Genomic DNA, 12,866 nt, shown 5'->3' with positions numbered 1-12,866 from the left:
CAGAGGTTTCATGTTGGTTCGGGACGCATTTCACTGTGGATAATGACACCGGCTTAACAGCTAAAGCCACACTTTACAAAGTTTTTGTTCTGGGGTCAATTTGCATATTTCAAACCAAAACACATTAATCTCTTGGGCACAGGACCCGTCTCTTTCCTGAATGTTATGATGGTTAGACATTCCTGTCATAGCTGGACTTGTGTAGAATTGTTTAAACACACGAACATGACAACTCCAAGCATCTGGAAATGGTTCCCAAGAACAAGAAAGCAGTGTCTTCCAGGTGTAGCCTTAAAATACATCCGTTCATTATTGAAGAAGATCTGTCAGCAAATATTTGGGAAGATGCATTTATGAATCTCAGCTCCTCTAGGCTGCTGCACTGCAGGCAAGACCTGGGATCATGCTGAAGCAAGTGGGGGGCAGTCAGAAATGTTCCTGAGTAAACAGAGGTATAGTCAGCACCCACAAGAGAAATAGAACACTTTCGTTTCTCTTTTAAAGAAAATTGAGCAGAATGTAACTGCATCCAAGTTTAACATTTTTTTTGTTAAACCTTTAATGCCTGAATTAATTTAGAATTATGTAGTGCTTTCAAAGTTTTTAAATTAAATCATCCATCCATTCATTATCCAACATGATTATATCTTTTTGGGTCACCCGACATATAGGTCAYCTATCTTCTACGGTCAACGGATGAGAGGCGACAGTCCATCACAAGGCAACACAGAGACAGACAGGACAAACCACACACATACACGCACACACACACTCACACCTAATGAGAATTAGAGAGATCAAGTAACGTGACAGTCATGGTTTTGGACTGTGGGAGGAAGCCAGAGTACCCGGAGAGAACCCACGGATGCACAGGAGTACAAGCGAACTCCAGGCAGAAAGACACCGGGCCAGGATTCAAACCCAGGACCTTCTTGCTGTAAGGCTTACTGCTACTGTGCAGCTCTAAATTAAATTGAATTAAATTAAATTAAATAGCATGTTAAATGGAATGTAGAACATATTTAGGCATTTTGAATGAAAATTAATTAAATAAGCATAACTGGACAAAACTCAGCAATTGAAGATGGCAAAGTATTATCAACATAATCTTACTATGTTTTGAATATGCATTGACAGGCATTAGTTGAATATAAGTATTCAACTAATCCAAAACCAGTGTGGTGGTTAAAAACTGTTTTGAAATAAACTTTTTTTTTTTTTTTGCTTTGGGAATATGAGGGAAAGGCAGATCTTTTGATAATATTTTTCCGTGCTCAGTTTGAGTGGATGGGTAGAGTTTATAGACCTGGTTTTTGGTTTATGGTTTGACATAAACAACAAAGCTAAGTGCTATTTTATGTGCTTCTATTGCTTGAAAAAATATGTTCAAGATGAAATAAGATAAATCTTTATTATACTTGTACCAACATATAATCTGCAATACTACAATGAGGTTGGTCTACTGACCCATGCAAGGTGAATAGAGAAATGCTGTAATAAAAATKAACTCCTTTACTATCACTATTGATTCTCAACAGAATATGTGTTCATACAAAGAGAAATTTTCTGAATCCCCAACTAGTCCAGCCTCCTTCGGAAAGATGATGCATTCAGTTTTAGTTGTAGTAACTTTATAGTATAAATTATCCCCCAAGGAGAAGGAAAAGTCACATGCAGATGGTGCTGTTTTAAATTCAGATCCAGTATTTGTAACATTACATGCTCAGAAGGAGAAGCAGTAGGGTCAAAAGAGAAATTACTAAGTGATGTTCAAAATACAGACACCAGGTAAYTTTGCCTAATATTCATTGGGTTGAGCAGCCCTGCCTTTATCCAAGATAGATTATAATTGGACAGTTTCACAGTTAACCACATTGTGAAGGATTAAAGTGCTTTGGCTAAATTACCTTTATTGATCAAACAAAAATGTGAGCAATTATTGTTCTCAAAATTTGCACAATAAAAATGATCAAGACATTGTAAATTTAGCTTTTCTGTAATGACTAAAGTATTTATTTATTTATTGTAAATTAATTTCTTATGACTTTGACTGCTCATTTTATCTAAGTCTAAATAATGTATTACTTAAGACTACTAAATCTGCTTATTTGAAAATATTTGTTTTTATTTATTTACTTATTTTAAAAATCCAGTTATACATTACTTATGGCTGGTTGTCCTTAGCTAGCTAGCTAGTTGTTTAGATTTTTTTAAAACTGAATATTTATAATTATTCTTTTTATCTTTATTACAATTTCAGTCATGATTATTATTTAKGTTTTTCCATTCCCTAAATTCCATTAAATTGTTTCACAGTTTTGTTACTCTCTTAGTCTGGGCTAAAATTTCTCCTTTGTCTTTCTACAAATCCCAAATGCATCTTTGTGATGCATTACAAAATCTGCAGCTTATTAGTTCTTGRATCTCTTTTATTTATTGATCCTGAATGATTCTMGGCCTATGTTTGTCCCTATGGCTTCTGCATTTTCCCTTAAAACACACGGTGCTACTATTTACATATAAAAGTGCTCTATTATTGATATGCGATTGAAGAAYGAATGTAGAAAACTAAGAGAGATATATAGTCATGGAGAAGAATAAAAGGAAAATGTTTCTCAAAATTCCTTTAAATCTATTTAAAATATATGACATTTATTACTTTCCATCACCAAAAATGGCAACTGGTAAGTACAAGAATAATTCACTTTKGTGAAAAGGAGATCATACTGTAAGTTATACATGATGGAATGTAAAGTTAACTGTAATTTCCATATTTAGATTTCCTGCACAAATGATCCGGCACACGCGTCAAAAAGAGCCAAATGGAATTTCACCTTTACGACTGTCTCATTAAGCTTTGACTCCCGATGTCTTTCCATTTCCCTCATAAATGAAGCCACAGACCCATGTGAACTGTACGGCCGGATAGCAATTTCTAGGATATATTCCCCATGTGGACTKATTACTTTAAATGCTCCTTTCACACATAGATTATTAAAATGGAACCAAAATTAGAAAACAGAGGGAAGCTAATGAGATTTCTCTAATTTAAAGAGTAATCTTGATTCCACAGCTGTTTGAGGATATGTTCTGCGAGACTCTTGAGCCGAGTTCAGTCAAGCCACTGGTTTTAATCCTCTCATCTTTCTGGTCTGAGAACAGAAAGACGAGAGCCTCTTACATTGTATTGCTTCATCAAATATTCATGATGGTTAACATCACTGTGTCTATTTATGTGAGAGATATCTAACAATGTGAATGTAAGACCAAGGCTTAGTATTACAAAAAACACGACATATTTTCACATGTTTCCATACAAACAAGCTAGGGGTAAAATACTGATTCATTAGTAAGATAAAACCTCATCTTTAAATGCTAAAGTATGAAAAGGTTAGAGGTTTATGACAAGCTTTTGCAAGGTACTGCATAACAGCTGTTCTCATGTGTGTTTGTACACATGAGAATATTTCTGGCCTGAACAGGAGAGAGAGAGTTCATGAACATCACCTTACCGGAAAGGAGARAAAACAAAAGACAGAGACTGTCAGAGGTTCACTTTGAAAAAGAGAAGAGACAATCAGTGGAAGAAAATGCTTAAAAATAACAGAGAAGACCATGTAAAGCAATAGACTCCTGCTTGTGCTGCATGAAGAGATCCTTGCTGAAGCTTAAACATTCCTTTACCATAGATTGTTTGTCAGCTGGGCAATAAGCACAACCCTTTAGGGGCAAAGAGAGTCGATAGCAGGCTGTATAGCAGTGGTCCCCAAACTCCACATTTGGACCGGGCCCCTAAACAATACCAGAGAGCATTTATCTTTTTATCATATACCGTATTTTCTGGACTATAAGCCGCTACTTTTTTCCTAAGTTTTGAACCATGTGGCTTAAATGTGGATTTTTCTTCAACCACCAGGGGGCTCTTTAGCAGGAAGTTAATCATTGAAAGTCAAAATTGGAAATAAAAAATAAAGCGCCCATTAACCTCCTGACAACCAGTAGTTCATTTTTGTCCTCTGTAGAGGACATTTCTAAACTTGAATATCTCCCACCCCCTGCATTTTACTGATTTAATACCTTTTGGTATCTGGAGAGGACATTTATGGCTTTTCAATGATACCACATGTGAAGGGGTGGGACTTTTGTACGTACCTTTTTCTAATTCATAAAAATGGCATTTATCAGTAATAACACATTTTATGTGAAGAGACAAAGTAAGTGCATAAAACCTTTTATTACCTTACAAAGACTGTGGGATTTTTAAAAAATTGTGATTGGACATAAAGTCAGGAGGTTAAAACGGAATTAGTTTTTAATAGGGAATTGAAATTTGAGAATGTTGTTGATCAGTAAAATAGCATTGAGGGGAAAAAGAAGATTGTTCGTTCTTTTAAATATTACTGGGATCATTATGAGAATTTGAGGCATAGGTATTAGGATCCAGTAGATGGCAGTAGTGCAACAATAATGAATGCAAGCTGCCGTTGAAATCTGAAGAAGAAGAAGTAGAAGGCGCTCATTTTCATTTAGCACATGCTAGTAGCAGACACGAAGGATCAGCACTTTTACTGTTACAGTTACCGTTCGAAAACTACCTTAATCAGTTCAGTTAAATCTAAACTTGGCAACTTTTCTTTTTCAGCCGTAATAAATGTCATATTCAATTGACCTGTTATTACTCAAATTTTGGGTGTCCGCCCCCCTCTGCTGCTGCTGCATTGTTGTGGAAAACCTGGAGCGGCAGAGATATCTGCGGCTTATAGTCCGGAAAATACGGTATTTAATTAATAAATAGTGTTATTTCCTGGATTTTTTTTGTGTGTGTGAAGAACCCAGAGAGGGTTATTTGATTGTGCTTTCTGGAAAACAAATTTTTACATTTAGGTACTCCTGCAATTGTCACACTTTTTCTGTTACAAACTGACTCCGGCCCCCCACCAGAGAAGGGAAAAATTATTTGGCCCTCACAGGAAAACGTTTGGGGACCCATGCTGTATAGTAAAGTACTCTTTCCATAAAAACAGATACGACTCCTCAAATTAAAAGCCTTCTAAACATCTCTACATCTAGAAAAAAAAACTCCTTTCAAGCTAAAAATAAACAGTGCCTTGCAAAAATATTCTCATTTTTCACAACTGCAAGCGTCAGTGTGCTTCATCACCATTTTATATAAAATTGAGACGTGTCAGTAATAATATGGAGAAAAAAAATATTTAATGTATATTTAACCCAAGTCACTCTAATTCTCCAAAAATAATCAAGCACTCTACAGCTGATCRCCTGAAAGCGGAAAAKTAATTGCACAACTATATACCCACTAAGATAAGATATGCTGTCCAACTGAAYGGACASTCCAGGCGAGGAGAGCATTAACCAGACAAGCCTCTAGGAGTCCTATGGCAGCTSTGGAGCAGCTTCACAGATGCACAAATGMGGCGGGAGAATCTGTTGACCAGAAACACTGTTAGTCATAAACCATACAAACTGGGTAACAGAAGAATCGCAAGAAGAAAATCTTTGTTGAAAGCAAAGRCATAAGAAGYTGTAATCTCTAATAACTTCACAGATACAAGTACTTGCAACTGTAATCATAACAAAAGATTATTCTACAAAGTATTGACTCAAGGGATCTGAATGCATATGCACACCAGGTTTTTCAGAATTTCCTTTGTAATAAACTTCAGAAACCAGGCATTCTTTTATCTTTCCACTTCATAACTAYTCAGTGCTTTGTGTTGATCTATCACAACAAATTGTACATTGAAGTTAGTGACTGTGACAAAATGTGAGGAACTTCAAGGAATACGGATACTTCTGCAGGACACTGTACACATGCCACACAAAGTGAGGTGGTTTTGGATATTCTCAGACTACAGAAGAAACTTTGGTCGATCCTACTGCAAAATGCATGAATATGATTAAATATGAAGATGCTGCCTGTGAATTTGTGTCAGCACTGAGGCATAATTTTGTATCTACAGTCAAAGTTTGCAGCCAGCAAAAATGACAGCGCCGAATCCATCAAATCCTATYACAGACGGGAACCCGTTTCCTCTCTCTCTGTGCCTCATTCATGATGCATACTGCAGGATCCTTTCTGGCAAGTGACCGTGAAGAAGCCCAACGACGAGACTCTCTGCGAGTTTTCATCCACGAAAACAAAAGGAGGTCARCGCTGTCATACAAGCATCCAAAACCGGGAAACAATTGGAGACAACATACAAACAGTCTGGTGACTTTTCAAAGTCGAGCATGTCCCGCAGCAAACAAAGGACTTATCAAAACAATGACACAACAACTTTCCTGTGCGTGTTGCTAGAGTAAGTTACATTGAGAAAAATTATGTAAGGCATGCAAAAGTAAACAAAGGCTGTTCCCCATAKGATGGCTTATAATGCATATGAGTAATAATTAAAGGCAGCATATTCCACAGATTTCATCAGATATTAAATGACCACTAAGTCACAGATAAGGAATGTAATATCCTCCAACTCAGACCATTAAAATAAGGCCATAATGTCATAAATGGGCTCATTTTTCATTTCTAAGTTAGGGTGGGCTCCATTTGGGTGGACAGGAATTGGGTTCACCGCCATGTGAGCCATGAACTTCTTGGCCACTAAATGAAGTTGCAGATCTAATCTATTTTGCATGGAATCCATAATTAATGCATGCAGCGACAGGCAAAAACCTGCATTTCTTGGCTGTCCTGCTATGTCAGGGAACTGTTAGTTCACTTTAACAAAGATGTCGCGGAGAAAAATATGTAGCTGCAAAGCCAGATGTAAATGTGATGGCACGGCAGCCAATGCTTTGTTGCTTATGGTGGAAACACGTGAACGTTTAACACCTGGCATGAACAAACAGCCTCACTCTGTTGGAAAACTTCTGGGCATTAAAATTTGTCAATATTTAAAAATGTCTGAATACCTCTTGAAGTCTTGGAAGTGTAATTTCAAATCAAAATTATAACTAGTATTTACTTTTTATGTGATTAAAAACATTTTTGTTAAATAGCTTTKGGAGTATAAATTAGAGTCACTGTAATCATTAAATATATCAGATAATATAAATCCAGTGGAACTCATGCAGGGCTAAATGCATAATGGATGCAGGATTTGATTTAATAAAGAGGTTAGTCRTGAACAGCATTTGAATGAGTTATCTTTATAAATGGTAAATAAATGGATYTGATTTATACATCTCTTTTCTAGTCRTACGATAACTCAAAGCGTTTTTCACTAGAGCCACATTCATCCAATCGCACTCACAGACGTGTATATAATACACCGATGTGCAGATCTTAGGTAACTTAAGGTTAAGGATMTTCCCCATGAACCCATTGTGAAAAGTAGAAGTCGGAATCAAACAACTTTCCCTACTCTTCCCATTGAGCCACAATCCCCCAATAAAGGCACTTACAATGAAAATCATCCACACTTTTTGATTTGTTGATTTCTTGTGCAAAAAGCTGAAAAATAAGTGGCTTTTATTGCAGTAAACTTAAGTCTAATTTTGCCGCTAATGCCTCACTTGTGTAATTGCTAACACAGCAGCCCTAGCCAAAAAAATTATAATATTTATTCAGTTTAGCTAAAAGCTAAGAACTATGTTTTAAAAAGGAAAAAGCAAACAATAATATAACACAATAGGATTAAGCTGTAAGAGGGGAGAAAAATAACTTCAGATCTTGTCTCAGATCAGATAATGTGCGTACTTCTATGCCCCGAGGTGAGCTTACATATTTGATAAGCCAGTTGCAAATTTCAATATTTAATCAGCCTGTTGCAGGTGAACAGGATGTGAGGAGGAAAGAGCGATCAGGTGTGCTGTTCTGTCCAGATACCAGGTAGGACAATGTCCTACAGCTATTCCCCCTGTAAGTATTTTATTAAATAGCTGACATGAACAGGCAAAAATCTAGAATGACAATCAGGCTTTGCGTTCTTGTGTTTGCTTCTGTAAGGCTTGCCTTTTCAGAGGCCCACGAAAAGGTTTCTGTTAATCGTGTCGGCGATAACAACAAACTAGATTGTGCTTCAGCGCACATGAGAAGCATCGCATGCAGAGCTGTACCGTTCCACCTTTTGGCGTCATGACCTTACAATGTGCAGTCACAATACTCACACAGTGAATATAAACAAATGCAATAGACTGGAACGCCCATGACTCTGTGCCACAAACATCTTAGAGAGGGTTATTTGTGAGCACTGGACTGAAACCTGCAATAGAGACATTCAGACATACATGCATAACCCAATGTTTAACTGTAGTGTGTGGCTGCAGATAGAGATGGGATATACAAATTAAAACATCTTGTTTTCTTTTCATTGGAAAACATGCAGGTGCATTTTAGTCTATAATTTAACAGTTGATTTACTTCAGGGGCTGCACAGTGGCGCAGTTGGTAGAGCTGTTGCCTTGCAGCAAGTAGGTTCTGGGTTCAATTCCCGGCCCCGGTCTTTCTGCATGGAGTTTGCATGTTCTCCCTGTGCATGCRTGGGTTTTCTCCGGGTACTCCGGTTTTCTCCCACAATCCAAAAACATGACTGCCAGGTTAATTGGTCTGTCTAAATTGCCCCTAGGTGTGAGTGTGTGTGTGCATGGTTGTGTGTCCTGTGTGTCTCTGTGTTGCCCTGTGACAGACTGGCGACCTGTCCAGGGTGACCCCGCCTCTCGCCCGGAACGTTAGCTGGAGATAAGCACCAGCAACCCTCCCGACCCCACTGAGGGACAAGGGTGAAAGAAAATGGGTGGATGGATTTACTTCAGTAATTCAAGCCAAACACTGAAACACATTAGTTGCAGAATAACTGCTATGAATGAAAGCTTATAAAAACGCTGTTCTCCAGAAATTCTATATAAACATTGTAATATGACTTATATCACACACACAAAATGTATTTCATGTAGAAACAAAAGTCCCAAAGTATAGAAGATTAGATAAGCAGAAAACCAAAGTTGCTTGAAGTGTCATTCTTAGAAAAAATAAAAAAAAATTAAAAAAAAAAATATATATATACATATATTGTTGTTGTGAATTCAAAATCTTAATGAGACACACCTAAATTTAATAAAAATTAATAAAAATTAATTTTCAAGATTTTTTTTTTTTTTTTGCTCCAACACAAATTAGGTGTGAGGCTTCACACTCACTTCTGACTCTTGAGCAGATGATGAGTTGAGAAGTGTGGACACTAAAGGAAACCTTTCTTCTTACACATAACACATTTCAACCTTGGTCTACCTTAATCTCTTTGGACATCATCACAAGCTCCACTGTGATTGCTGTGACAACCAGCACACACACACATATTCACCWCCTCTGTCCCATCCAAACCTCTGCTCTTACTCTGCTCTTACKCTCAAGCAGCAGATTTAAACTAACACAAACACACATTCCCATAGCCGTCACACAAAAGGAAAGAGAAAGACAAAGGACTCCAACACACACACAACRCTGGTGATGCTTGTGGAATACAGTAGGAAGCAGCTGGGTATTCATTTTTCTAAAACAAATCAGTGATTTAAAAAAAACATTTTTACCGTAGCACAAACTTAGGAGGTCATTCATGCTTGAGTGGGAAGAAAATGCATTTTAAAAATGTAATATGAGATTAGAACTAATGAGCAGAACACAGCGACTTTATGAACATGTAAAGGACTAAATCTTAAATTACATATGTGGACAACAAACATATTAGTTTTTCCTAAAATTTTTATACAAATAAATTGACCTTCTTACATCATCTTGTAAAGACCTGCTTTTTTAACCTTCTGTCTAATTATCATGCGCAAAACTATAATTCTGGAAATAAGTAAGGAGCTATAGGATCATTAAACATCATTCACATTTTAATATCAAGGTGCACATTCTGCTAATCTGGCATTAAACTAAAACAGCATTTTATCATTCCAACACCCTTTGTGTTMAAAGTTTTTGGACTGTGGAAGGAAACCCTCAGTCAGACGTTTGGCCCAGGACGTTGCTGGGGCAACAGTGTTAACAAATATGCCAGTGTACTAACCAACATTCAGAACGGTGATCTCAAATTGCATTCCTCAAGGGCCAGAGATCTGCAACTTTTAAATATCTCTGCTTTAGCACACCTGGCCCTAATATGAACCCATTAGCAGAGCTCTATAGAGCTCATTTGCATGCTAGTGAGGCAGTTTGACCATGTGACTGAAACATGAAGGATAAGGGTCACATCTAAAAGTTGCAGGACTCTGGGCCTTGAGGAATGCAGTTTTAGACAACTAATTTGGAAYAGGAACATCCTAGTCACGGTCAAACACGGTTGTGGTAGTGCTTGACCAACTTAGGGGCTGATTTGTCATAATTGATGGAACAATATGTTCTGCTTCCCATCAAAAAATCTGTCCAAAAATTATCAGAACTTACCACTCTGTCTAGCTGCTCTGACTCTACGGAGACCTGCGGACCTACAAACAACCCTACACTCCCGACACTTAAACCTAGGGGTAAAGAGGAGCCAAACTAATCTAACAGTTATATTTTGAGAAGAAGCTGGTGTAGYCAGAGGGAACCCACACAGGCACAGGGATGACATGCAAACTCCATTCAGAAAGATTAAACTGGAGATCTACTTCCTACAAGGCAACAGTGCTAACYCCAACCCCACTGAGCAGCCAAGTGAAGCAGCTCTTGTAGTTGAGCATTCTTAAAATTCACAGCTTTACACATAAATAACACAATATGTACAAAAATGATTAAGTGAAACCGCACCTTTGCTTCCTAGTTCTCATGAATATTTCAGCTGGCTTAATGTCATTCATCCATAAATCAGGAAAGGTTGCTTCTTCCTACTGCCTTTATGAAACATACATGCATGAGTGCAACATGTTTGCCACTTTAGTGTTATTTTTGCAGCTGATTGTCGCGGCTCGTGGAAGATTTTATATGGCAATGATTCTGTTCTGCTGGAAACAAAACGCACTTGAGCAGAAATGTGCACGCCCACGCAGTTTTCTAGAGCTACTATAAAACAAGTGCAGCTAAAGTTGCTACCTTCACTCCACTTTTCAGCCCWGCAATGACCTCTCACAGTTATAGACAAAGCTTCTGTTTTCGACCGTGCTCTAAATCCCTCTCAGTGAAATTGGCCATCTTATGTTCTCTTTTGTTCCTGGTTTCCTTCTTTTCTCTCTTCACTCTCGTCAGCTTTTATCTCGTCGAGCCTCTCCTTTCTTTCAAATCCTCTTTTCTCCTTTTTGTACTGGCTGTCTCTGTTGTCTTCGTTAGGCTGCCTCGGTGTAAAAAGTCCTGCTCTGATTCAGAACTCCACCACGGGCTGAATACATCGGCTTATCCTCTGTGCATGTATGCCTGCCTTTGTGTGTACGGGTGGACTGTGAGGCAATTTTGCGATAGAGAAAATGGAAAGCAAGGGGGCTGTGCATGGAAATTTGTTATGTGACCTCCTTCCTGGCTGCTTGACAGAACGTGTAGTGTTTGGACAGGGTGGTCGTTGCAAAGCACTCAGCCGTCTATCGACTGGCAGCCATTGATCTGCAAAATCCAATGACTCACTAGCTGCTCAGGATGCAGCCCACATACATATCCACGCAGACGTGACTGCTGTGTGTGTAAATGGGCGCACATGTAGACACTGACTGATTAAAGTAATTACAGTCCACAAATTAAATGAGTATAATTGGCCTGGGATATTTAAACTGAGTTGTTCTTTTGAAGATTGTAGTTAAAAGAGATTAGTAACTCGCCGCCCTCACACAGTAACTGAGAAAAAAACAAGGCTGGAAACCAAAGTTGAAATGAAAATGCTAGTTTTATATGGCTGAGGAGGATGTTTTAGCTGTGAAAGCATGAAAGAAATATATACTRTTTGTCAATATTTACTGTATTGGCCTTTTCTGTATCTTGTTGAACCGTTTTAARAAGTAAAAGACAGTAAAGTAAAGGAAAGTAAAAACAGATACTAGAAAAAAAAACATGTTTAACAGCATACATTCTGCTTGTGGTGACTGTATTCATTTTTACTGAACGTTGCTTTAAGCCCTCATAGATCCRTTGGGGAACATTCCCTGAAGGTTCTATGAAAGTTCATTAAAAATATTTTAAGGTGTAAGGAATCTTTAGAGAACATTTACTGAAGGTTTTCTAAAGGTCATTCCATGCCAGTTGGAGATGCACACCAGAGACGATTTATAGAAAATCCTCTGATAGTTTCTATAAGGTAGCACCTTTAGGCCGACGGGGTCAAAACACTCTAAAAAATAAAAGGCAAAATAATAGTCTATCTCCATCAGCAACCTGTGCTAAGTTTGTACCAGCCTTGAAATGGCCRCTCCTGCTTTAGGGGAGYGTACRTTCTCCAAAGGTTGCATTGTGAGTATTGTAAATAACCTGCAGGAAACATTTATTGAATGTTCCCTGGGGGTTCCATGAAGGTTACTTTGAGGAAGTTGGAAATAATCTTCATTATCAGATTCCCCAAATGTTGCACTGTCAATGTCCTTTCAGCCATCACTTCTGAAATTGTAAGGTTTTTTTTTTTTCTGATTCTCTTGATTTCTGTCATGGGACAAACTTTATAATTACAAAAGTTATTGGGCATATTACCAGAAGCAATGATGAAATATTTCCCTATATTTACTTGAAGTATTTAAAGGTTGATTTGCCCATGAAGCCTTTCAGTAATGAGACTTCATTCAACCAGACTTCTTGTACTCAGTAATGTAGTCGGCCCGTTACCAATTATTCATTTTCCACACCAACTTATTCCATCATCTAAAGTTTAACATATAAATTGGTGTGAAAAAGTGTTTTGTCTCCTTCTTGATTTCCTATTTTTGTCACACTTAACTGTTTTAGAACATCAAAC

This window comes from Poecilia reticulata, linkage group LG2, assembly GCF_000633615.1.
Source record: "Poecilia reticulata strain Guanapo linkage group LG2, Guppy_female_1.0+MT, whole genome shotgun sequence".
In the NCBI taxonomy this organism is placed as follows: domain Eukaryota; kingdom Metazoa; phylum Chordata; class Actinopteri; order Cyprinodontiformes; family Poeciliidae; genus Poecilia; species Poecilia reticulata.
Note: the sequence above shows the minus strand (reverse complement) of the source record.